The following is a 16658-nucleotide window of genomic DNA, read 5'->3' as shown; positions in this document are numbered from 1 at the left end:
TTATCTTTAGTACAACACATCGATGAGGTATCTACTTTCTCCATACAACTAAGACAAATGGAAATAATTAAATTAGAAGAACGACGAGAACAAGCTAAGAAAACCCATGCTCATCACCAAGCGCTGATAAAATCCTCTTTTGACTCAAGCATAATGACCAGAAAGAATTTTCAGATGGGAGATTTAGTTTTGAAATGGGATAAGGCTCATGAAGAAAAGGGCAAACATACAAAATTTCAAAAGATGTGGCTTGGTCCTTTTCAGATTGTAGAATTCATAGGCCCATCAACGTTTGTGTTGCAGGATTTAGCAGGTAGAAGGGATTCTTTGCCTGTTAACGGACAGAACCTTAAAATATATTTTCCATAGAAGATCACTCTTCTATTTTGTAGGATAGTTTTAATTTTTATTTGTTTTTCTCTTTCTTATAAATAAAACCAGTTGTAGATGGTTACTAAAGGGGTTCACGAAAAAGACATGAATTCTCTATCAGATTTTGAGCTTTTTTGCTTGTACAAGTAGCAAATTTTTTTCTAAAAATCTGATCTTTATTATTGACAGGTAGAGTTAACCTTAGCCTAGACATGATACTAGTTTCAACTTCAAAAAATTTGATGAAAGCAACCTTTGGTAAAAAATTGTTTTATATCAGCAGAATGAAAGGTATCAATAATAAAATAAATATTCTCTGTAAAACTGCTGTTTTCAAACTCTATTATTGTCGTCCAGAGCTTTCTTAAGGAAAAACAATGACTTCCTCCCTACTAAAGGAAATCGCAGCATTCAGAGGAACAATCCGAGAAAACACTGTATCTCAAAGAATCAGAGGTCTCATCACGAGCCGGCTTATCATGATCACAGATATTATAACTTGCTGACTTTGGCAATACTGTCCACCAAAACAGGGCAACGACTCAAGATTGTTGCAATCAAAAGACAAGGGGTCTCATCACGAGCTAGCTTGTTCAGCAAGAGTGTAAATCAAGTGAATGACTGTGTCATAATTTGGCCACCAAACCAAGACATAGTTCTTTAGAGAATAAAAAAGGGAAAAGTGTCAAAAGGGGTTTTTCTCTGAAAAGTTGTAAATAGCCTTAAGTAGGATAAAGGATCATTGCTGGGTAACAGGTAACCCTGTCGAAGCTATGGACGCTTGCGGGCAGCAGAGGCTCTACCTACGACAAATGAGCATATTTTAAAAAGCCAGCACGCAGAGAAGACCTTATTTTATCTTTAAAAGACCAAGTAATGTCTGGTGTGAATACAAGGACTAAGCCTGAGGAAACAAACAATTGGAATATGAAAAGGTTGAGACAAAATATCATTGATAGGATAAGGTGTAATGTACTCTATCTGTCCATAACAAAATTTAGACGTATGAAAATTTTTCTGCTTTCGAAGTTAAAATTCAATAGAAAAGCATAATAATTGGTTCTTCACAGTGAATTGCCATTGTTGTGGCCACCAACAACCCCCCTTTTTGTTTGGTATTAGCGATAACACCAAGAAAATGGGGACCCTTAATAAAAATCCAAAAAAAAAAACATTTTATCAAAATTTTTGTATTTTAACTCCCTAAAACTGTATCGCATCGCGAGAAGAGAGTGAAACGTTTTCCTATGCGCATAATAAGCTGTGAAGAAGCGACGCGAAATTCATCGCATCGCATATATTACGAAACACTCTTAAATGAAAAACTTAAGGAATCTCCGACGGCTGATATGCGACGTCGCTTATCGCAATATCGCATAAGCAGCACACAATGATTGGATGACTAAGCGCGATTTGCGATTCGCGATCTGTGATATTGCGATCTACGATATTACAATCTGCGATGTTGCGATCTACGATGTTGCAATCTGCGATGAATGCGATCATCAACTCCTGCGATGACAGATCTTGACGACGCGATCCTCGATACTGTGATGCGAGTCGCAGAAATCACCCATCGCAAAATTTCCTCGGCATAGTATTCAAGGAAAGTTGTCTGTAGACCAAAATTGGGTGCGCGCCTTAAAAGAAATTAATGATTGTACGCCAAAGTATCCAAGAAGGATTGTGTTGTGTTTTTCGAAGAGTTAGTTCATTATGGGTGTCATGATTATGCATTCATTAGAGCTTAAAGCTTTCATGTCAATCTTTTCATCATTACTCTTTTCCTTTGCGTAAACTGTAAGACAACAAATAGCATAAAGCAATGTGCAGGAAACATCTAAGGAAAAGGGGAAAGCGTCAATGCTCGGAGAATAGAGAAGAGATGCCTTCACAAACGGATGTCGCATGCAACAGGACCACAAATTCCAGAGTATCACTCAACAGATACTGATGTCAATAGGCCATCCAAAACTCAGAATTAAAGGCGCACAAAAGCAACATGTTTGCAAAAGATCCTGAAGCTTATGCCCGGTAAAGCAAAAAGAAAAAGGCGCTAAAGAGGGAAAACGCACCAGAAATGCTCGGAACAAAGAACGAAGGCAGTTTTCAATACAGAAAATTGTTCAGAGAGGAAAGTCCCTAACTTATTCAGTCATTCGCAAGGCCGGAAACCGAAATAGCAAAAGTAGAATCAGTTTGAGAGAAATTTGGGTTATTACCAAGTATACACACAGTGAATGCACCAAGCCAGAAGAAGATTTTCGAAAATATCTTCTAGTTTGCCAGAAAGTGGTGCCAACGCTTGTTATTTCTATTTTCGTAGCTCAAATGAAAGGAGAAGATGACCAGCCGACTCTTCCCAGGCGAATGTTGCATGCTTACAGCACTAAGGAGCAAATACAGAAACGGTTAGGAATTAGATTCAATTTTTAGAAATAATTTTGCTTTAGTAGAAGGGCGATCATTTAAAACCGTGTCCTAAATTTATGTAATTAAGATTAATTAGTTAGCAGTATTTAAACCCTTCTCAGGCATTTGGAGAAGGGTCCAGAAATTTGTCAAAAAACTTGTCCTCAGAACATGCACTTTTGCACCCTCGGAGGGGGTTTTGATGAATGGTTGGATCGAGATTTATTGATGTTTGCATTTGATATCTGCTATTGATGTTGCACTTTTGTACTCTTAGTAGATGTTAGAACAAGTAGAGATAAATCGTTGTTGCTTGAAGCTTATGAGTGGAACCAGTCATAAATGGTACTTTTATCTCTTGACCATTTCTGCTTATATTCTTAAAGTGATATACAGTTTTCAGTTGTTTATATGTTAATGCATGAATGTGTGGGTTACCATTTGGCACTTCTGTACGGTGGAGTCATTTATTTGTGTTTGACATATGAATAACTTATTATGCGATATGCTGTTCACAACTGTTTTGCTTAACTTTTTATGCAAAGTGGTTTATCTTAATTGATTTCTATTATTGTGATAGTTGAATGATCTTTATTACCAGTTATTGTTCGAAATCTATTTAGATCACATAATAGAAGAAATACACCCCGGGTTAGCGTAGATTAGATGTGTTGTTTCTCATTAGATTACAATAGCATAGAGTTAGTTTAGAAGTTTGAATTAAATTAGCTTTAAGTACTCCTAGATCAGCATCATCCAACTCTACACACACACACACCCCTAGATTGGGAAATTGGTCCCATTATCCCCAGTCGAACCCGCTATACCAAACGGATAAAGAGCTACCAACCAAGGTCCGGACCGGGTGGGTATCCCCCTCGTTGACGACCCGATTTTTGGGGCTTCAACAGGGTACAAGGAGCGCAAAGACCCTTGGAAACATTCTATGGGACATGGAGCAATAATTGGAATGATTGGGTCTATCTGATGATGAGACGAAAGTGAAGGTAGTTGCTCAGTTCTTGAGAAAGGATGCTAATATGTGGTGGCAAAGGAGGATGGATTAGATTGCCATGGAAAATTTGGTGACATTACTTCATGGGACGAGATGAAGAAAGCTTTGTATACCCATTTCAGTCCTTAAGATGAAAAGTGGGAAGCAAGGATGAAGATAAAGTTCATAAAGCATAAAGGAAACCTACAGACATATCAGCAGGAGTTTGCAAGTACGGTTCTGGAACTTCCTGACAATGCGGAGAGGGACAAGGTGTTCAACTTCATTATTGGGTTGAAGCCTTGGGCACGTAATGAAGTGAAGAGGCAGAGGATTAGAACACTTGAGGAAGCTTTTGCTGCCATGTACAGGCTGGTGGAGCATTATGATGGGACTTCTGATGATAGGAAGGAGAAGCCTGATAAGCCAAAAGAGAAGAAAAAGGATGATGCTTTGAAATCGGATGATAAGTCAAAGACGAAGAAATCCTTGAAGTGTTGGATATGTGTTGAACCACATACGGTGAAGAATTTCCCTTCTAGACAGAAAGTGGCTACTGTTGCACAATCTAATACAAAGATCTGTGGGGATGATGCAGATTCTTGCTGCTGCTGCTACAGAGGTGATCTCTCGGAGGGATCCTGAGAGGAACAGTTTGGAGTATGTTTGGATGAAGATTGGGAGTGCTAATATACTCACTATGGTGGATAGTGGGGCTGCTCACAACTTCATGGGTGAAGATACTGCGAGAAGGATTGGGCTGAAATTTGTACCGGTGAAGGCACAGATGAAGATAGTCAATTCTCCTCCTGATTGTGTTCTTGGTGTAGCTGAAAAGGTGGACACAACACTAGGTGAGTGGACCAAGAAAGTTGACTTCACTATAGTGTGGATAGATAACTATGAAGTTGTGCTCGGGATGGAATTCTTGAAACAATTCAATGCTATGATTGTTCCACATTTGAAGAGGCTGTACATTTACGATGGAAGGGAAGATGTACCCATTGGTGTTCCAACCATTGGTGTGACAAAGCCTGATTGTAAGTTGGCAATAATGCAAATGGAGGATGAGAAGCGAATGGAAGACATGAGTAAGCAGTTGTCTATAGTTGAGACAAAGCTTACCGAGCAGTCATTGGTCATCATAACAGTTTTTGGTAGTATCTTGGATTTGTCAAGAAGGCTAGAAGTGGTTGAGGATGATGATGATGATGATGAGGCATATATGAGGCCGAATGTTTGAGAGGAGGATCGGGTCACTTATCTACAAAGGATGGAGATAGAAAATCGTGACAAATGGATTGAGCTTATTAGTGAGGGTGAGCCTTCAGGCCCTACTCCCTCCACATCTTCTTAGATGACATAGAAGATGGGGCTCATTGTTAGCTGCTCATGGAAGTGAGTCCTTAAAGTAGGTTGAGCAGGTATGGTAGATGGTGCAGGGATGGTTCGGCATCAAGCATCACGACATGTTGCAGATGGGATGGAGTTTCCATGGACCTGAGCATGGGCGAGATTCTTGGTGAGTCCAAGGTGTGGTAGAATCTGAGATAGACTGGTGAAGGCATAAGGATGTTCACTCTCATGGCTTGAGCGTGACAGTTGGATTAGCTACCCAACTAGTTCAAACATGGGGTCCGGAAGTTCATGGAGAGATGTTGGCATCAGGCAGGAAGGATGACAGTTCACAGGATGGGACGACACATGATGGAGATGGTAGTTCTACATATGTTGCTAGAATATTTGCAGTATGTGGAGGAGTTGACATCATGGACCAAGGATGAGACAATTGATTATCTTGGTGGATTGCTACCAGGATGGTATGTTGTCGAGGACGACAATGATTTCAAGTGGAGGAGGATGTAAGGACCTGTGATCCTTCACACAAAATCCCAGCATGAAGTGCGAGCTTGTTGGTGAAACGAGCGAAGGTAAACAAAGGATGTGCGAGCTCATAACAGAGGTGCGACGAACATAAGTGATAATGCGCACAAAGGGAAGGTAAGCGACATGTTTTATAGGCGTGGGAGCATGGTTAGATTGCCCACGGGCTGAACCACACTTGGAGTAAGGCCGACATACATCTTGAAGGCATTTTTCGAAGTATAGGGGCATGTGATTACATGGTGGATGAGTTGGCTTGGGCAGCCAACTTGCCCAACCATCCTTATATATATGCGATGGAGTTTAGAGAGAAGATGATCATTCAACCAAGTGAAGTCATCAACAAGAGGTATGATTTAAGGGCCGCAGCAAGAGAACGGTGCAGGTTGTTATGCGCCCAAGTCTTGGGCAGGTCGCTTAGAGGCACAAGTTTGAACGAAGGCTTAGTGTGAGGAGTGCCCGCCGGCCAAACGAGGGCACGCACGGGTGAAGTCGTGGGCGCCGGTTGTGCAAGGGCGTGCATGGGTGAAGGTGTGGGTGCTCGGTTGTGCAAAGACTTGACACGGGTGTCTCGGGTATCTCGGGTGAGCGCTCGCCCGTCGTGTAAGGGTAAATGGTGGAGACTTGGTGGAGTCACCCGCCGGTGCGAAGTTAGTCAACAGTGGAACATTGGTGAAGTCAGTTGTGCGAAGAGGGTGTCTTGGTGACTTGGTGGAGTCACTCGCCCATTGTACACAACAATAAGGTTCGCTTGTGAAGTGCAGAAGGCAGCGCATGTGAGGGCGCGCCCGCCCGCCTTGGGCTCTCCTCGACCAGACCACCGAGGTCTCCCCCAAAGATCACCAGCCCTAGTGATACTATTCTGGATTTTTCTATGAGGAGTACACTGTCGGAAGTTGAGATGAATTCTTCTCTGGAAGATCGAAACAAGAGAGCTCTGGAATTCATCGAGACCATCACCACATATGCAGAAGAAGTGTAGACTCAAGTGTTCTCCTCAATCTTGTCGAGAAATTCAAACACCAAATACTTGAGGAGATATGGTCTCAAAGGACGAAGTGATAGAGTCGCTTTCAAGAAATGTGTGCCAGTAATCACTTATGATTATGTGAAGCCTGACATACGTCGTATTGCTAGCGGAGACACTTCCCCCATTCTTTCTACTCATCCAATTTCCGAATTCCTCACAAGCTATCAACCATCTTCACTCTACTCCATATTGATCGAATATAAAAACATTAAATCCTTCTTCTTAATCCTGACAAATTATTTCATGTTTTTACCTATAGAGTGCAGATATCGAAACTTGCAATAGCAAAGTCAATAATTTGTTTTTGCGGCTAACACTTTGATGAATTGTAAAATCCCTAAAATTAAATCGATTATGGATTCCAGAATATTCCATATGTGTGTGGTCAATTAATTGACCTCACCCATGTAGGTAGGATCCAGGAGGGAATCCTCAATCAACATAAGGATGCATTGTAAAATATTTTGGAGGCTAGTTTTGTATAAATTTTATAATGTTTTGAATATATAATAGGAGTTGTTTTGTTTATCACATATTTTAAAATATTTGGTAAATTAAATTTTCAACTACTTATTTGACAGAAGATTTCAGAATACTCAAGCTGCTCAAGTTTAAATAGATAAAATTAAAGTCAATTTCCAATTTGAAAATTTGAATATCCAGAATATGCTAAAATCTATATAAAAATGACCCATGTCTTTTATTAGTACCATTGGATTGTGGAAACTTGGATCCTGACAAATTTTGCACAGCTCGGGAACCTTTGCTGGTGAGCAGAAGCTGATGCCCACCATCCAGGAAGAATTGGAGAGAAAAGCTCTTCTCTATAGTCTTCTCATGCCCGTCATGAATCAGTGAGTCTTTCTCTTTCTTAAATATGTCCAATTTTCATATTCAAATTTGTTGGAGGTTTTTTTATTGTTGAATTTAAATTGGGACATTTTAGGAATATTTTTAAATTCAATGAACTATAACCAAGTCAATTTGATGAAATATTCTTACCATCTTTGTACATATTTATAATATTCCTCCGGTTGAGTCCTAGACTAAATATCTTTAATTGTTGGAGATGCAGATACATGGAAGGACTTGACAAGGGAAAGGGAATGTATTTCTTATTCATAAAATCGGAGGCAAAGACTCCAGGAGCGTTGCTCACATGTCCCGTGCTGACTAGCTATTACAAGAGTAACCACTTCAAGGAGAGGCCTTACGATCCCTAAAATGTTTACACTAGTCCTAACCAGGTTGTCCTCTGTCAGGATTCCTACCAGAGCATGTACTCTCAACTGCTCTGCGGCCTCCTTCAAAATAATGACGTCCTAAGGATGGGAGCTGTCTTCGCTTTTGGATTTATCAGAGCCATACGCTTCCTGGAAGAGCACTGGAAACAATTTAGCCTCGACATAAAAACCAACATTCTCAATAAAGAGGTGACCGATCCATCAGTGAGAGAGGCCGTCGGGGAGCTTCTGCACCCGAATCCAGAATTAGCTTATTTTATTGAAAGGCAATGTTCAACAAAACCTTGGAAAGGAATTATAACTCAGTTGTGGCTAAACAGCAAGTATATCGATGTGATTGTGACTCGTGCAATGGCTCAATATATTCCTACTTTCGATTACTACAGCGGCGGCCTACCTCTGGTATGCACCATGTACGCTTCATCGGAATGCTACTTTGGACTTAATCTAAAACCTCTCTGCAATCCATCAGAAGTGTCTTACACTTTACTCCCAAACATGACCTATTTCAAGTTCCTTCCCGTTCACCAGAAGCGAGAAGCAGGTGGTGACACGCTCGATTCGCCAAAGACCCTCGACGAGAAAGAGCAAGAGGAGCTGGTTGAACTTGTAGACGTGAAGCTTGGGGAAGAATATGAGCTTGTAGTCACCACATATGCTAGTACTATATGCACAAGATTTTCAATTCGACATTTCTGTGTATTATATTGGTGTGAATGTTGCATTAAAAGTACTGGTTTTATGCAGGTTTGAATCGTTACAGAGTGTGGGATGTGCTACGTGTGACTGGTTTCCACAACGCTGTGCCTCAATTCCATTTTTTATGCAGACAGAATGTTGTGCTGAGTATATACTTAGACAAAATGAATGAATTAGAGCTTCAAAGTGCGGTACAGAACTCTGTTTAGCATCTGGATTAGTTTGACGCAAAGTTGATCGAGTATACAAGCTACGCCAATACAGCTACAATACCTGGTCATTATGTGCTATACCGGGAACTTCGCTTCAACAACAAAGCAGTTACAGTTCCTCCTTCAGTTTTTGAAGATTGCTGCCTGATTGGAGAAGAATCCCTGAATTCTGTGTTGTCAGGAATTTCTGATAATTCCAAACAAAAACTGAACAGAGAACAATGCTCTGTTTTTTAGCACAGCGTAACAAAAAAATTATTTATGGAGAACAAAGTTTTACATATACATAGAGAAACTTGTATTCATTTATAAGACTAGTTGTTACAAAAGGGTCTTCCTCTTCCAGAGGGATTACAACAGGAACGCTTCAGTTCCACATAAAAAAAAATTACTCTGTCTCTCCTCTTAAAATTTACACTGTTGTGTTTGCACTGATAAACTTGCGTTGCTGCGTCTACTTCTCACTTACATTTCATATTCATGAACAATAAATAGGACATTACATGCTTTACTGTGCCTTACTCCCGTGAAAAATAAAAAACAATAAAATTAAAAACTTTACCTACGTTCTACCAACTATCATAAATTTCATTAATTACTTTACTGACAAAAACGACGGTCAAAGAAACTTCCACTTCACGTCACGTAATTTTGCTGCAAGCCTGTACATCAACCGTTGATTTAATCGGACGGCTGAGATCGGTTTGAAGAAGGTGAGATATGCGATTTGTGATCGGATCGCATCGCAACGTCGCGTCGACGGAAGAGAAAAGTGGAGCACAAACATATGGGTGCGATTTGCGATTTGCGATTGGATCGCATCGCAGAATCGCAATCGGCAGAAAACACAGGGCATAACAAAGGCAACAGGGCATGGACGTGATTTACGATAGCGATAAGATCGCATCGCAAAATCGCAATCAAAATACATAGGAGTGCAACAGGTTAAAGTGCGATAGCGATTAAATCGCATCGCAAAAAAAAGAGAACAGAAATAGCGGGGAATCCACAAGTGGTTTTACACAAATAAATGTTGCAGTTGGAATTAGCATTTCAATGCTCCCCTTTAAATTCAACTGCTGGGTTATCAGTCATACCCAAACATTTCCTCAAAAACTCAAAACTTTTCTGCCCCAATGACTTGGTCAGGATGTCTGTGACCTACTCCTGAGTTCTACACTGTTGTAAAACAATTTCTCCATTGTTTACCAATTCCTTGATGTAATGAAACTTTGTGTCAATGCGTTTCGTTCTCTTATGAAACACAACATTCTTGGATAATGCAATAACTGAGCTATTGTCACAAAAAGTCACAATTCCTTTTGCTTGCTCTTGGCATAAACTCTTTAACATTCTTCTCATCCAAACTGATTGACATGCTGCTACTGTAGCTGCAACATATTCTGCCTCTGCTGTAGACAATGCTACAATAGGCTGTTTTTAGAAGCCCATGAAATGGCTCCTGAACCCATGTGAAAAACATAACCGGATGTGCTTTTCCGATCATCTACACTTCCAGCCCAATCACTATCAGTGTATCCTATTAAATTTGAACATTCTAAAGTAGTATATAAAATGCCAAACCTTTTAGTACCTTTAACATACCTCAAAATCCTTTTTGCTGCCTGCCAATGTGCTTCTTTTGGCCTCTCCATGAATTTGGAAATTAAACTAACAACATGCATTATATCCAGGCTAGTTGTAGTCAAATACATGAGGCTGACAACTATGCTCTTGTACAAACTAGGATCGAAATCCTTGCTACTGTCCTCTTTGCTGAGTTTTAATCCCATCACTGTGGGAGTGATTGCTACTTTGCTGTCCTGCATATTAAATATTTCCAACACTTCATTAACATATTTCACCTGTGAGATAAAAATCCCATTTCCATTTTGTTCTACTTCTATTCCTAAGAAGTATCTCAGCAAACCCATGTCAGTCATTTCAAATTCTTCTTTTCTGACTGTTTTAAAATTTTCAATAAGGAAATCATCATTACCTGTGAAAATAACATCATCAACATATAACACAAAAATTAGTATTTTACCATCCTTTTCTTTGATGTAGAGGGTGGGTTCTCCCTCACACTTTTCATATCCATTTTCTAGTAGATAGGAATCTATCCTACTGTACCACGCTCTTGGTGCTTGCTTCAGCCCATAAAGAGTTTTCTTCAATCTGCACACTTTGTGCTCTTGGCCTTTCTTTTCATAGTCTAGAGGTTGCTCAATGTAAACCTCTTCCATTAACACTCCATTTAGGAATGTTGACTTCACGTCCATTTAGTAAACTTTCCACTTGTTTTGTGCTGCTATGGACAACAATGCTCTCACTGTTTCCATTCTAGCAATTGGTGCAAAAGTGTCCTCATAATCTCTCCCATACTGCTGCTTATATCCTTTGACAACCAATCTTTCCTTGTGTCTTTCTATTTTTCCTTCAGCATTACTCTTGGTCTTTCAGACCCATTTAACTCCAATGACTTCCTTTCCTTTTGGTAGTTCAACTAAATCCCATGTCTTGTTTCCTTCTATGGCATTGATCTCCTCATCCATAGCTTCTATCCATTTCCTATCCTTAATTGCTTCTTCGAAATGAACAGGGTCATCAACATGACAATATAAAGAAAACAAAGAGTTCATACCTTCATTTGTTGCCTCTTTTTCATAAATGTCACTTAAGTTTTTGAACTTCTTACCTCTTTCATTTGGTGTACAAGTGCTTGAAGAAGCACTTGAATTTCCTCCTTGTGGTGTGCTTGGAGAAGCACTTTCATTTCTCCTCAAGGGTGTCTCTTGCTGCCCTTGTGTTGGTGCTGCTGTTTGGGGATGTATTTTAGCCATCTCCTCATCATCTTCATCATGTGACAAAGAGTTTTTAACATTCAATGTCTTCTCTATACTTCCATCCCAAGCTTCCTCCTCAATGAACTGAACATCTCTACTCACAATAGGCTTCTTGGTGGATGGGTTATACAACCTGTAAGCTTTGGATTCCTCACTGTATCCAATGAAAATACATTTCTCCCCTTTGCTGTCCAACTTCTTCCATAGTTGATCTAGAATGTGTGCCTAAGCCACACATCCAAAAACTTTCATGTGGGTGACTCCTTTCTTTGTCCCACTCCATGCTTCTTCCGGCACTCTGTTCATGACTTCTTTTGTAGGGAATCTATTCCAAATGTACGCTGCACAGTGTACAGTTTCAAACCAATAATCATTTGGAAAATGCTTTGCCTTTAACATACTCCTCGCCATATCCATGATTGTCCTATTCTTCCTTTCAGCAACTCCATTTTGTTGCGGAGTGTACCTAGTGGTAAACTACATATGAATTCCATTTTCTCTACAAAAACATAGAAATTCCTTGTAGATATACTTACCTCTTATCGGGAAATCTAGTGTCTATGCAAAGCTGCTAATCCCACTAAGACTAGTAGCTATCTTAGAAACAAACAAACTAAAACTACTTTCATTTTCCTTTATGAGAAGTAGATAAGAGGGGAACAAAGGAGACCAACCTCCGTCTTGCGCTTGGTTCCTTGCTTGATTCCTCTCCCTTCTAATAGATCTTTGCCACTCGCTTCCTCATCTACCCAGCTTCAAAGAGCACCTGTAGAATCAAAGCAGCATAACACTATCCAAGAACATAGATCTACTATCATAAACAATATAGGACCAGATATATATTGACCACACAAATGCATATATCATCAATCATACAAGAATGTGGAGGAAAACTTGAATAGCTTTATTAATATCAAGAACAGCAAAGAGGATTAAAACCAATTGTTCTGACCCAGCGTCATCCTCTCAGCAATAAAGCCATTATTCACCTCATGAAAAGCTTAGATCACCCAACACTATGATGTTACACCAAGAAACCAGCAGCACTTCCTTACAAGATACAAAATTCCAGCCCCTAGATCTCTGGGATGAGGGATCCATATATAGATGTTTGCAAGGGGGGTGAGTCAGCTTCTGAGATTTGATTACTGTCCTCTCTCTGATAGTTCTTGATTCCACTTGGAGATTGATGATCTCTTACTCATCCCTGGGCGAATGCAGAGAGGCAAGTGTCACAGGAGAAGTTTCTGGAAGATTCCATGATCTCCCACCTCGAAAATTAACTCTGCCATTTGTCCACTCTCGCCCATCGCACCCCATAAAAGGGATTTTTAGTATGCATCGCACCTCTCATGTGTATTTAGGTGGGATGCAGTGCACTTTGACCATGGAGCAGGTGAGATGGTCCAGTTCTGCGTAGTTTTTCATGGAGAACTTCTAGGAGATGATGTAATCAGTTGACCTTATTCTTTTAGGGTTTGGAACAACAATTTTAGGGACTTAGGAGCCCTCGATTTATGGACATAATTGATTGGGGTTGCAGTGCCCAAAAATGTCTATAACATCACCTCCTCTATTAGTTCTCAGAAATTTGATATGCAGCCCGCTTTGGTTTTCTACAAGTGCTTTAAAATTGTAAAATCTTTCAAACACTTCACTTTTGCTCTTCAGGAAATAAACCCAAGATTTTCTAGTAAAATCATCAATAAATGTTAGTATATAGTGGCTGCCTGCAAGTGATGGAGTTTACATCGGTCCACATAGATCTGAGTGGAAAATCTCTAAGGGTACTTTTGCCCTTATGCTTCTCCCATATGGAAAACTTTCTCTGTGTTGTTTCCCCAAGATACAACCTTCACAAAGGCTGTCTGGTTTCTCTATCAATGGTAATCCCCTTACCATTCCTTTTCTATTCAACAAGTTAAGACCTCCAAAGTTGAGATGTCCAAATCTCAAGTGCCACAACCAATTTTCATCTTTTGGTTAGCTGTGGAAAGCCTCTTGTGTCACTGCTTCTATTTATTCTTTATTTTCAAATCTACTTTCATTATGAGAGGGAACATCCTGTTCCTTGTCATCTTCACTTCAGCAATACATCATTTGCTGGGTGTTTTATCCATGATGGTGCATACATCATTCACAAAGAAAACATTGTACCCCTTTTGAACAAGCTGTCAGTTACTTAAGAGGTTACATTTCATTCGAGGAACATAATAAACCTCTGCTATGGTTTTCTTTTCACCTTTCCCATAACAGAAACTTTACTCTCAGTCCCTAGTGTGATTTGTGACCTCAGACTCTGATCTAACTTAGAAAATAGGGATATGTTTCCTGTCATATGGTTACTGCAACCGGAGTCTAGAAACCATACATCTTCACTCTTTGTTTCATCCATATTATAGGATAAAAACAAAATATCTTGGCTAATATTTTCTCTAGTGAAATTTGCACTAGTTGTATTACTCATATCATGCTGCTTCTTCCTACATTCATTTGCATAATGCCCATATTTTTAAAAATAGTGACATTGGACATTGGACTTATCATACCTTTGTCCTTGAGCATGATGTTGTCCACTTTGTTGACTGCTGCCTTGGCCTTGGTTCTGATTTGGATTGCTGCCTCTTCCTTGAGAATTTGTTGGACTGTTTCTTCCACCTCTGTCTTGGCTTCTGCTTCTTCCTCTCTTGTTTCCTCTACCTTGACCTCTTCCTCTTCCAAAGAACATCTTGGTCTTAAAGGCATGCTCTAGAGATGAGTTTTCATTTCTGCTCAATCTCTACTCATGTGTTATCAGTGATGCATGTAGTTCATCAACTGAGAAGTTTGTGAGATCCTTTGTCTCTTCTATGGTGGTGACAATTACATCGAACCTTGAGGGTAGGATCCTCAATAATTTCTCCACAATCCTCCTTTCCTCAAGAATCTCTCCATGAGACCTTATCTGTGTGACCAGACCAATCACATGTGTGAAGAATGAGTCAATGTTATCTGACTCCTTCATGCATAGATTCTCAAAATCTCTTCTCAGCAACTGTAGTTTTGCTGTCTTCACTTTCTCCATGCCTTGATAGGCTATCTTGAGAGTTTTTCATGCTTCTTTGGATCTCTTAGCTACTGCTATCCTTGGAAACACACTCTCATGCACTGCTTGATATAAAAAGTAGAGGGCTTTAGAATCCTTCTTCTTATTTCTCTTCAACAGATCTTTCTCTTCCTGAGTTAAGTTATTAAACTCATTTTCATATGTTGGTTCTTCAAAACCATCCTCAACAAATTCCCATAAGTCTTGGGAAGCAAGCAAATATTTCATAGTTATTGCCCAATAGTCATAGTTTTTCCCATTAAATTGTGGGAGCTGAGTATTAAAGATACCCATGCTAGTGCTGGCTCCAGCCATTCTTGCACTCTTAACTATGCTTCAAAATACTTGACTGTGTATTTAAAATAATTGACTGTCCTCAACAAAAAACTAATCTTGAGAAATACCTTGGATTCTTTCTTGACTGAGTCTTCACTCTGCTGGAGAAGTTGTTGCAGCAAGAAATCTTTCCTTCAGCTTCTTTGACACCTTCAAAGAGCCTGGACAAGCTCCGATACCATGTCGGGAATTTCTGATAATTCCAAACAAAAACTGAACAGAGAACAATGCTTTGTTTTTTAGCACAGCGGAACAAAAAAAAATTGTTTCTGGAGAACAAAGTTTTACATATACACATAGAAACTTGTATTCATTTATAAGACTGACTGTTACAAAAGGGTCTTCCTCTTCCAGAGGGATTACAACAGGAACGCTTCAGTTCCACATAAAAATTTTTTACTCTATCTCTCCTCCTAAAATTTACACTGCTGTGTCTGCACTGATAAACTTGCGCTACTGCGTCTACTACCTTCTCACTTACATTTCATATTCATGAACAATAAATAAACAAGACATTACATTCTTTAGTATGCCATACTCTCGTGAAAAATAAAATACAATAAAATTAAAAACTTTACCTACGTTCTAACAACCATCGTAAATTTCATTAATTACTTTACTGACAAAAATGGCAGTCAACAAAACTTCCACTTCACGTCACGTAATTTTTATGCAAGCCTGTACATCAACCATTGATTTAATCAGACGAATGAGATTGGTTTGAAGAAGGTGAGATATGCGATTTGCAATCGGATCACATCGCAACATCGCATCGATGGAAGAGAAAAGTGGAGCACAAACAAATGGGTGCGATTTGCGGTTTGCGATCGGAACGCATAGCAGAATTGCAATCGGAAGAAAACGCAGGGCATAAAGAAGGCAACAGGGCGTGGACATGATTTGCGATAACAATAAGATCGCATCGTGAAATCGCAATCTGAATACATAGGAGTGCAACGGGTTAAAGTGCCATAGCGATTAAATTGCATCGTAAAAAGAAGAGAACGGAAATAGCAGGGAATCCACAGGTGGTTTTACACAAATAAATGTTGCAGTTGGAATTAGAATTTCAAGATGTGTATCAGCAAGGAAGAGCGTTGGATAAGTCTATCAGCCCCTTGGAAATTAGGGTAGTCGATAAGGGAACGTTCGACGAATTGATGGATTATGCTATCAGTAGAGGGGCATCCATAAATCAATACAAAGCTCCCAGATGCGTTAAATTCACCCCCATTGTTGAGCTTCTCAATGCCGGGGTCATGCATTCCTACTTCAGTACGCAGCGGCCACATTGGACTCTCGGATGCAGAGATTGGGCGTAACTCGGATGGACAGATTGGCAATATCATGAGTTTATGTGATTAAATTAGATATGTAATTACATAGGTGGAATATGGAGTGATGTTCGAATGGAATATGTAGTTTTCTTATTGTTATTATATTGGGTTAAAATAAATGGTTAAAAGGTATATTGTTATTATATTGAGTAAAAATAAAATGGTTGAAATTTCGTTTGGGCTTGAAATTTGGTTAACCTTGGTTTG

At 39.6% G+C, this 16658-nt stretch overlaps 1 pseudogene; it reads left to right on the top strand.

Moving 5' to 3' along the window:
- Positions 1–16436, top strand: part of LOC149244516 (indole-3-acetic acid-amido synthetase GH3.6-like) — a 48056-nt pseudogene extending 31620 nt beyond the window's left edge.
- The last annotated feature ends 222 nt before the right edge of the window (positions 16437–16658 follow it).

The sequence above is a fragment of the Pinus tabuliformis genome, chromosome 8, assembly GCF_031772625.1.
Source record: "Pinus tabuliformis cultivar Carrire ecotype Pingquan chromosome 8, CPIR1, whole genome shotgun sequence".
Lineage (NCBI taxonomy): Eukaryota > Viridiplantae > Streptophyta > Pinopsida > Pinales > Pinaceae > Pinus > Pinus tabuliformis.
This window is presented reverse-complemented; position numbering and strand designations above follow the sequence as displayed.